Source organism: Pelecanus crispus, chromosome 2 (assembly GCF_030463565.1).
Source record: "Pelecanus crispus isolate bPelCri1 chromosome 2, bPelCri1.pri, whole genome shotgun sequence".
Taxonomy (NCBI): domain Eukaryota; kingdom Metazoa; phylum Chordata; class Aves; order Pelecaniformes; family Pelecanidae; genus Pelecanus; species Pelecanus crispus.
Genome location: NC_134644.1, coordinates 123,137,542 through 123,144,899, shown reverse-complemented (window position 1 = coordinate 123,144,899; position 7,358 = coordinate 123,137,542).

The following is a 7,358-nucleotide window of genomic DNA, read 5'->3' as shown; positions in this document are numbered from 1 at the left end:
TTGCCCCATCCCTAGAAGTGTTCAAGGTCAGGTTGGACAGTGCTTTGAACAACCTGATCTAGTCGAAGATGTCCCTGCCCACAACAGGGGGGTTAGACTAAATGATCTTTAAGGTCCCTTCCAACCCAAACCATTCCAAAATTCCATGATTATGCAAAAACTGCTGTGTGACATCATTAATGCAACATTCGCAAATGCACCAAAGTTCAACCTCTGGTGACACTTTCAGTCACGCTGCAGTATCCGCCAGGCATTTTTACAAGAAGAAAATGGCTTCAAGTGCTGAAATCGGAAGTGGTTAGCTTTTTTTAAGAGGATAGCCTAAGCTAGGAATAAGATAGTAGCACTTTCTGTTCATAGCTGGGGCTTCTCTTCATTGCTGTAATTACCTTGGTGTATAGTGCTCAACCTATAGACCAAGGTGCTCTCAAGTGCTGACTAGTTCCAGGGTTACTTGGAACCCAGCTTAGGTGTCCGTTTTGAATAAAGGGGATATTTGAAGCTGCTGACACTTACAGTAACCAGATGATGGAGACCCAAACCAGTGGCACAGATACAAACTGGCTGCGTGCTAAGCAACGCACCCATATCACTGCTGCCACACAACCTTCATGTGGCACCGCAGATTCCAGCCCTTACAGCCAAACCCAGGGAACAGATGAAAGCTCCCAGCACTTCCCCAAAGGAATCAGCCTTCCACAGAATTAAATCACCTTTTTATAAACAAAGAGATACAATCTTTATTTGCAGAAAATAGATAAGGGTAAAGTCACTATCTGGTTAGGGGGTGATAAATCACACTGCAATATCTTAAAATTAAAATGACCAGAAGCATCCAGGCTCTCGCCTATACTCAAGGAGAAAGTACAGCAGCCCAGGGGACTAATTCTTCACACATTAAACAGAAGTAAGTGTTTTCTGAAAGTGCCTCTTCAATACCTCAGGGCCTGTGTGCATCTTTCACATGACTAGATATGGACAGGATGCAGCCCATGATAAGTGAAAACTACTTGCATCCATTCAGGTTGGAACACTGTCTCAAAATATCTTAAAAGAACAAACGGTGACTGTCTTACCGCTAGCCAACTCAAACTTTTCAACCAGTTCTGTTATATCCAGATCTGGATGCCCTGAAAATAGAAGCAGAAATTAAGCTGGAGTAGGATAGCACTCTCAAACAGCTCAGCTCTTCAGAAGAAGCACTGGTAGGAACAAACCGTTTCGAAAGGCGACGAGCTCTTGGAAATAGAGAGCGAAAAACTCAGCAATGTCATCCGGGTTGCTTTCAATGACAGCCCGGCTCACCCCCTCAAGCAGGGTCTTGAGGCCACGTGGAACAACCAGCCTGATCTTTGAAGACTGCATCTTCGCCCACTCAAGTCAGCTTACGGTTTCTCATCTGTGCAAACAGAAGCCCTCAGGTGAGCGTCTACCCCGCCCCAGTGTGAAGCGTCTAACACCAACGGCGTGATCGCAGCTGCTCATCCCTTGCCATGTCATCAATAACCCTCCTCCTCCACCCCTTCCCAAACACTCCTTTAACTTAATGGGGGTATTTACCATTTGCAGAGACCAAATCCTTTGCTCCCCCTCTGCACCTTTAGGCAGAAGCATGGTCAGGGGGGACCAGCCAACTAGGGAACAACAATGTGAATTCAAACCCATGCCATGAATTCCCTTTTTTTTTTTTTAAAGATAAAACCCACCAAAGCACACCCCCCCCGATGAGCCAGAAAAGCCGTTCGTGTTCAAGCAAAGAGTTTACAGGACACTTCTTCCACCCCTCTCCTCCATCCCCTCCTGTGCTTGCTCTCTCCTGGTCCCGGCCTCCCACCGGCACCCCCTGACGAGGCCACCACACCCAGCCGGCAGGGCGTGATGTCACAGTGCCTGTGCATCATCAGCACGGCATTGCTGAAGTTTGCAGCCATCAGTGGCTGCACTCTGGCTCTGCAGCATTACTGTTTGTTGGTTGAAAAGGATAAAAAAAAAAGTAAAAAAAAAAAAAGCAGGAGGCAAAATACACGATTAAAGTTTAGTCGGGCAGCCAGAGCGCTCTGCAGCTGAGTGATGCCACAGCTCATCAGTGAGGGGAGGGCTTTCCTCCTGCAATAAACGCCTCGATTCTTATTGTCAAACAAGAACTGGTGCACTTAATAGATGTGACTGAGCACAACTCTATAGCCCTTTTGATATATTTTAAGACCGAAGTATGGTGTTTTGGCTGCTGCTGCTCAGGACAAGCAGCACAAGGGCTGCAAGGGTGAGGCTGAGCACCTACGGGTGCTGCCTGCCACATGGCGCGGGGGAAGCGAGCACCCACAGCGCTCACACCCTGTGAGCTGCTGCCTTTTCTCCCTTCCCACGCTACTGTGAAACCCATTCCTGCTTTCTGCTGCTGCCTTGCCTTCAAGCACGTAACCGATTGAACCCACAGCGCAGGCAGAACCGCTCTGAGGAACTGTTTTGCCTTTGTCAAAACAACTCATTTTTCCTTAATAGAGACAGGCAGCCGAACCAGAGATGTTTCTTCCCACCACAGCAAGAATGTAAGTTTGTGCTCAGTCTCAGGTTATGATGACTTCTCACGATCCAACACTGCAACCTGCGGAAAGCAGAAAGACTGCAGCTGTGTCCCTCCCCACCCCCCTGCCAGCCCTGGTACAGTGGGTGGGTGCACAGACCCATGCCCCAGCTCACAGCCTGGCCTTTTAAGATAGGTGAGATACAACACTCAAGGGATTTAAACCAATGTAACAGACTGCAAAATAATAGCGCCTGAGAAGTGATGTTCTGCAGTGACAAAAAAAAGTAACTGTACATATGTTACCACTAACTGGGTTTCTGAGGATCATGAAGGCAGGAAGATCACGGGGGAAGCCATGACCAGGAGTCTGCTGTGGGATAAAAACTTTTACCCACCAACAATGCTACAGATCAGTCTTCATCGAAGTTGGAAAACAATTATCTACCTACCTGCTCTTGCATTCCTGGATATTTGGACCTACAAAAACCTGAGGGGAATCCCAGCAGTACTGAAGATTTAAGACTCAATAGTCATTGCTGCTAAAACATTTAGACTATCTACAATAGCTTCCTTTAATAAGGGAAGTAACATTACATTCATAATAGTTCATTCAGAATTAACAGAATATTATATCACTTTCAAGTTAGTTCACTGGAAAGTACATTAATAGTAAACTCACTGCAAAGTGCTTCTTCCATAAAAGAATCCTTAGAAATTTCTCATTAGGAAAACTTCTCACAATAGCTCATCAGTCCTGGAGAGTGACAATACAGACCATGCTATTAAAAAGGTTAAATATGAACACACTATGACTTATGAAATTAGGAACAATAGCTTTCCTGTAGAAAGAATAAGACCTACTTCAAGAATATATATGAGGACTAGAAAATGTTTCATTTCTGAAGTCAGGATAGTAATCTGAAGTCTAGATTTCTGGATAGAGAACATACAGAAGCAACAAGACTTCATAAATGCATTAAACATACCTGTGTGCAACAGCAGTGGTGGTTACTTTGAAACCATCCTCAGTGAATACAGATCAGAAGATAACTTGTCAATTTGCTTTTTTTGAAAACTTTCAAAATTCTAGGTCTGCAAAGCTCTGCACAGCAAAAGCTTCAAAGATAAGTACAGATGTCATAAACCACAGAAAAATTTATTATCAGAGGTAACCAAACAGAAGCATAAACCTCCTTAAATATTTAAAAAGGCTTCAGCCACTAACATAAAAGCACATCTGTCTGAAACTTAAGAAGAGCATATAGGAAAAAAAAAAAATATGTCTGGAAACTAATTCACTGTGCTGGAACTTGAATGCCATTTTTGGAAACCATCTAGAGTAAATCCATCATACAAAGTGTACCAGCTACTCTACTAAAACATGTTGCCCTTTGGCCCCAAACTGAAGAGCCTGTCAGCCTAAGAGCAAGTTGCCCAACTGAAGGCAGTTACCTTGTCCTACCATCCTTTGCCCCATCTGCAGAAGTAATAGCTACCACACAACATTAAAGTCTTCAAAGACAGAGATTGGACAGGTCAGCAAATCAAGGTCCCAGATAAGCCTTATTTTTCTGCCAAAAAAAGGATCAGGTCAGTCATTAACTCTTCATTGGACAGTTCACAACAGGTCAATGAATCACACTGGCTGGGGGCATGTAGGGTGTGTTCAGTTTTATTTTGTTTTTTTTGGTTTGTTTTGTTTTTTTTTAACTTGCAATTTCTTTCAAAGCTTCAGCTGAACAGGCAGGGGAAGAGGACTTGTATTTTTTTGCAAGCACCACCTTTCTGTTTCTACCTGCCAGAGACTTCACTAGAATTCTAAGTGGGGGTTTGCATTCATATACAAAAGTCTCCATTAAAACCTTCTTGCTTTTCCTACCAAAGGTACAAAATACTGTTCTTATTTAAGGTGCCTTTATGTGTATCTCTCTGACTCTGTCTTCCCCCTCATCGGGGCCTTTACTACATGTGGGCCGAAGTATATGTCCCAGGAGTACAATTATCTTTTTTCAGTACAGTAAACATATTGCTCTTAGTGAAAGACTGGGAGGTGTTTGTTACATAAATGGTTTTGCTCAGCAAAGTCTGACAATCTCTCTCTCCCTCCCTTCCCCTGTCAAACATTCAACTCAAACAAGCTTTCTTTTCTCTTAACCTCTTCACCTGGGAGCCTTTCCGGGCATCTCCTATAGATAAGTACAGCTTGCCAAAAGATGACTGAAAAACACTGATGACCAGCCAGTCCTGCTGACTCAGATTACTTGATCAAATTGAATACTGGAACACCATCTTGGAAGAAGTCACATGAAAGGATGAACAGCATTTTTGAAAAAGCAGCAATGAAAAAATAGGGGTAAGACAACTGAACATGAACACTCCCCATGGCTAAAACACACTGGTTAAAACACAGCAGCTAAACAGGTCATGAAAATCTTGGGTAATTAAGCAAAGAGGTTCTGAGCAGAAGCAGGAAGGCAATATATAACTGTAATATGCACCTAACCTGGTAATCTATGCTGGGTCCAGTTTTGGAGCCTGAAATTACATTTAAAAAAAAAAAAAAAAAGGTGAAAAATAGAAATAGTTCAGTATTTAACTCTAGAAAGCCTTCCTCAAGTTGACTAACTTTCTCTCTCATTTATATTTTGCTCATGCAAAAGAACAGTAAAAGGTGGCCTGAACATTGTAATGCCTACACTGAGACATGGCAAAGATCACAGCATCTGATACAGCACAAGAAAGTACAATGAGATGCAGTACCTGGAAACAAAAGCTAGAGACCTCTAGGTTTAGAAGAGTAGAGGGACTGGATCATTCCAGGTGCTGCCCTTCCACAGCAGTTCACCACGCTGACCTTCTGTGCCTCATCTGCTGGTATGTGGACCCTTCTGCAAGCATTCTGGAGATGTATGAAACGCCAGCAACAAAAAAACCCTATGAAGATGGAAGGGGTATACATGTGTTGGGGGTGGGGAAATCACCTTTTACCATTTACTAACAAAGGCACAATTTTGTAACTGATTAATTGAACAAGTTTCAAAGTTCGGGAGAATACAGATTTGCAACATTGTGACAAAGTTAAGCTTTTGGTAAAAGAACTCAATCTTTTTGCCAGTGCATCTCGTACACCGGCTAATTTCATGCAAGAATTTGCTTTGGCATAAATTAACAGTATTGTATATAGATACAGGTAATTGTATATAGATAGAGGTAATTCAGTGTAAAAACAGCAGGTCCCATGCTTTCTGAATCCATATAGAATACCATATTTTAATTGTTCTTTGGTGAAAATGAACCAGAACTGGAACTTACCTGTATATTTCCATCTTCTGGATGAAGTCAACTTTCCCAGATAAAAGGAGTTTTTGAAGCAGTATTTTCTAGCTCACCTCAAAACACGAGAATGCAAGACAACATTGCATAGCCAGCTACTCAAACTGTAATTAGCAGAGAAACAATTCCTTGTCCTGCCTTTTTTTCCTAAATGCCTAATTTATATAAAATAATTTGTCTTACAGTTCCTTCAGGATGAAGGATCACAAGCGATGTACCTGTACTTCTTACTCTGAAAGACCAGTGGAGTCTACCGTGTATGTTCTAGGCTGCCTGCAGAGTGGTCGGATGCCACTGGCTGCCCAACTGCCTTAAAAGACAGCTAAGTATAAATTTACTTCCTAACGTTAGCTTTAACAATACTTGTTTGTGATTGCATAATTTTTCATGAAAGTGATTCCTACCCCTGTTAGTATTTTGTAATGACGTCTGGAAAGGGAATTTCAGTGGCATTTACAGGCTACCCTGCTTTCACTCCACTGACAGGTTCAGTTAGCACCCTTGCAACGCCACATATAGCCCTACACCAGTGTAACACTTGCTCCTTCCTGTTCAAACTTCAAACAGTTACGGAGCAAGTTTTAAACATGAGTACGATCAATTGTTGGAAAGACAATCAGATTGTTGTAAATTGAAAAGCAATTCAATACAACATTTGGGGAGTTTTATTTAAGAATAAAGCAAAACTAGAATATGACACAAGCATTCAAAGTCAGAGAGAGAAGAAATTAAAGTGCTTGCTTTAGAGTAAGTTAGAAACATTTTTCAAAGATGTAGGAATACAACAAATACAACTGTGTGTGGTTCTTTTTCTTTAATGAAGAACAAATAAATTTGATGTCTTAAAAACGCATCTTAAACCTTGTTCACTCTGTGGTTGATCTCAACATGACACATGTAGCTCACTTTCCAAACCAGGAGACTATAATTATACTGGAAGAACAAAGGCTGAGGTAATTGCTGACTAGAAAACTTTGTTACAGAGTCACTTGACATCCCAGAAATTTTCCCAACCCTTGATATCATCATGTTCAGGAGGCCATCAATTAAAAGACAAATCCGAGGAGCAAGGGAACAAAACTCATGTCCATGTTTCTTTTAATTTTGCTCAGAAATATAAAAGTGCAAGTTCTGTAAATTAACAACATTTACAGTACATCACAATAAATATGCCACTTTGTGACATCTAAAAATTCTAGTTATTTATTTGAAATGAGTCATATTGAGATAAAAACTGCATCAACATCAACAAAAATACCTGACCCAGTAAAGATAATCTTAACATATTAACTAGCAAGATGCATATTCCATTATTGCTATTAGACCATGCCTCCGAGTTCCAAAGTATAAAAACTTATCAGTTTACACAAAATACAGTTGAAATTTTTCTCATCACAGGCACAATCTAACATAAAAAATAATTTTGACATTTACAAGATAGGAGATTCTCCTACGAGGGAAGGGGAAAAAAAATAATTAATACAGAAACAGTTCTATT